This window comes from Crocodylus porosus, unplaced genomic scaffold (genome assembly GCF_001723895.1).
Source record: "Crocodylus porosus isolate Cpor-Errol unplaced genomic scaffold, CroPor_comp1, whole genome shotgun sequence".
NCBI classification, from domain to species: domain Eukaryota; kingdom Metazoa; phylum Chordata; order Crocodylia; family Crocodylidae; genus Crocodylus; species Crocodylus porosus.
The window spans coordinates 40,951,753-40,955,570 of record NW_017728947.1 but is presented as its reverse complement, the minus strand read 5'-3'; positions in this window follow the sequence as shown (position 1 = coordinate 40,955,570).

Sequence of the window (3,818 nt, the reverse complement as noted above, 5' to 3'; positions counted from 1 at the left end):
CATGTGCAGTAGGCATATTTGAATATAAAATGTGACATTCAAATAAACAGTGTCACCTGGTTCAAACAAACACAGCTGGGTTTCTTTCAAGGGGGGATTTTCCAGCCATGCGCACATTCATGAGTCTCTCTGAGGGCTGCATTTTGATGCATTGGTGATATTTTGCAACCTTTATGCATATGCAGTATGCAATTTCCACATGGCTTAAGATCTTCAGCCTGACTGTTCAAAGCAGTTCCCAGTAAATAGCTGTATTCTAAACCCAAGGAGAAACATTACTGTTATAGTTATAATTCAGAACTGAGCCAACAAGAATTAGATGCGTGTTTTTCATAAAAATTCATTTTTAGGATAAGAACAAGCAAGAGAAATTTCAGATTGCAAAAGGCCTCCGCAGGAAGTTAGGAGATGCTTGAACACACAGGATGACTATGGAGAATCCTCTTCAAGCCTAGTAGGAGAGTTGCAAAGCTCTGTTAGGCTCTTCTGTGATTTAATGGCACAGGCTAGCATAAGGGTGGGGAGACATACACTAGTCATTTTGTACTGAGGATGCAGTCATGCAGAAGTGCCTGGGCCATCGTGTACACAGAGAAGCAGTTAAGGTTAGTGTTGGATTCCTGATCAAACTGATTTTTTGCAATCTTAAACACATTTCTGTCGATAAAATAGATTTAAGATTTTACAAAAGAAAAGGATTTCAACTGACCTAGTTATATATGCTACAGGCACCCGCACATCATATTTGAACAAGGGTTCTGTATATAACACCACAAATGCCTCATTTATTTAATGTTACTTAAGACATTAGCTGTACAAACTCTTGCATGAAGTGATCATGGTAAGAATTGTAATCCCTGCCTGATCTGCACTGCAAAGAATCAGAAGCCCCTGAACTCAAGTCACCTTAACACAGATAAAACCTCTTTTAAGCAGGGCCCCATAGTGCTATTTGGTGACCACAGGAGGGGATTCCCTCTTCACAGAAATCAGAGTTGCCTGCCTTCTAAGATTTATTGATAGAGATGCTATCTAGGAGGAGGTAAGAGGTCAGTGGCAAGATGACTATCCACACTTCTGCCAGGGCCTGAAGAGGCATTACGTGGAAGATCTGGTATGGCATATACCACACATCCTGGGAAGAGTGCAAATGGATATTCTCAACAGCCTGACCACCTCAAAAGAGACCTGCACATCCATTGTCAAAGATAGTTAAATATAGATTAGCTACATGAGGTATAATGGAGGAATCACTTCTCTTGGCCATAACCTGGAGAGCCAGATAAGAGAAAAAGGATGTTCATGTTTGAGGCCAGAAGCATACCCATGCAATATAACACCCTATGTACTTGGAAGAGAGGTGACCATGGCTACTTACACCAGAGCCAGCGATCTCTACTGGACTGAAAGAAGTTGGTTGAGGAAAGCTTTTCTCTATTGTTAGGTGAGTAAGGTATGTCCCAGAGAAAGGGACTCAGCTCCTAGCAACTATGGCATGGGGCTCAGTAGTGGTCTCCCAACCCCAACCTTATTGCAGCAGCACCACAATATGATGAAAGCATCCCAGGAAACTTAAGCTAAAAGAGACCTATTTTCCCACTGGGATGGATGCGATGAATATATTATCAAAATTCTCACAAAAATCATGAGGCATACAGCCCAGAACAGCTAATTATTTGGTAGTGAGAAGACATCAATTCAAGACTCAGTCCTACATTAAATATTAGCTACTGTTTCAGTCCTGAAAAACCATTCGTGATTTCCCCCCCTGCCCTCCAAATCTGGTGCATGTTTAAAGAAAAAAAAATTTTGGTTTGGTGAATGTGATTTGTTCCAATGAAAAATTGGTTTTGGCAAAAAATTCTTAGCAAGTTGTAATCAGGGGCTCCAAGTGGCAATGTTCATGGCTTATCAACACTGTTAATGGAGCTGTTCCTCAGCTCTGAGAAATGGTGTTTGTGGTTCCCAGTGGGCATCATGCTATACTTTCTTTTGCACACAAGGTGGGTTAAAGCTGATAATCTAACCTCATCCTGAAACTTGTATGGTCACATACAGACCTAACAGGATCTCATAGTTCCATTCAAGGGAGCCTTTTAGGACTCACTGTGCTAGCTGCTACCTGCAGGTTTCTGAAAAACCACATAGATGAATTGCTCATCTCTTGGAAGGCAGCAAGATTTCCAGGCCCCTGTTAGGAAAATACAACCTCTATCAATACTCCTACATTTGTCTATAGGTTCTAATCTTTGGATGCAATCTTTGAAATATTCTAGCAAGGTATATGCTTAAAAAGGTAGAAAGGCAGATGTTTAGACTTCAAGAGATGGAAGTTTTTGCAGACACAGATGCTCAGCTATGGCACTGTACCACTGGTCAAGTGCCTCCCAGATGGCAATATTTACATTTTCCTTTGATTGGAACCATTAGGAAGTCCAGAATACTGCTACTGATGGAATAATGATCCGATGCATTTTAAGGGTGCATCCTGACAAGTGCAAATATGTGGTATGCAGCACTGCAGACACATCTGAGGCACTGCACACACAGGCATTCCCCGTCCTGCTACTTTGCAACATGGGGGAGTGGGTTGATCCTGGGAGATCCTAGAGTCAACCCCCCTCCCCCCCATGCCTAAAAAAGCAGGGTGGTCCATATGGCAGCAGACCCTGCCACCCAAAACCACAGCCCAGCTGGTCAGAGCCACACTCTGAATGCTGGCCAGGCTCTCTGCTGCAGGATTGCCATGTCTGCAGCTCCCAGAGGCCCCCAGGACCATGGTGTAAGGCTGCTGAGGTCAGCACAGTTGCTGGCCCCAGCCTCCCCTACCCAGCCTGGGGTAACATGCTGCGCACCAGAGCATGCAGTATGGGCATTCCCCAGGGACAAGTAGCAGTGACATGTGTTGTGCCACTGCTACTTGTCCTCAGGGAAAAATGCATGTTTCCACTCATGGGGATGTAACTCTAGTAGTTCTGTTCCTTGCTCCTCAATCCCACTGTTGCAAAAAGTCCACCGAGTAGCACTCAAACATCTAGTTACTACTCCAGAAGTAACGCAGCCACAAAAGCAACTTTATTGATCATCTCCCATGCATCCCAGCCCAGCAGCCTGTAGCTCAAACAACCAGAAAACCTCCAATTATGAGTTGAATAGCAGAGCAGACTAACTGAAGCAGGGAACACTGAAGTGCTTCCATACAGCCAGGGAAGTAGGTCTGAGGGAAGTTAAACCAGGAACTCCCAGTGGAGGTTGCTGGAGTTAGCTGTTGAGAGGGGAGGGCAGAGCATGTATCAATGAGCAACAGGATTACGGGAAGAGACTAAAACGAATGCCAGTTACGTGGCTAAGATGTTGGGAAGTGATGAAAAAGGCTTGTGATCAGGGTTAGATTAGTTGGTTTGGGCTCAAGGGTAAAAGAGAAAAATTTAGAAGAGCAGCATCATTAAAAAACAAACAAACCACCTTGTGAGGTTACAGAAAGGTAGTAGGCTTGTGTGAAGCTTCGGGTGGTGATTTGATTTGGAGGAGATTCAGCCCGATTCAGTGGGCCAATCTCCAAAATCAAGTCAGGTGACCCATTTTAAAAAAAAGGTACAAATCAAGTCAAAGATCTCCGAATCTTTTCCAAATGATGATTCAGGCAGTCCCCGGTGGCTGCAGGAGGGAACAGCAGCTGGACTCTGAGCTGGTAAGTACTAGGGGCAGGGACCCCCTGCCAGCCCCCTCCCACTCCCCCAGCTGCGGGGACCCCTGCCAGTCCCCCCCTGCACTCCCCCAGCCCCCCAGAGGTCCCACCATAAAAAAAAAAGCCCTGG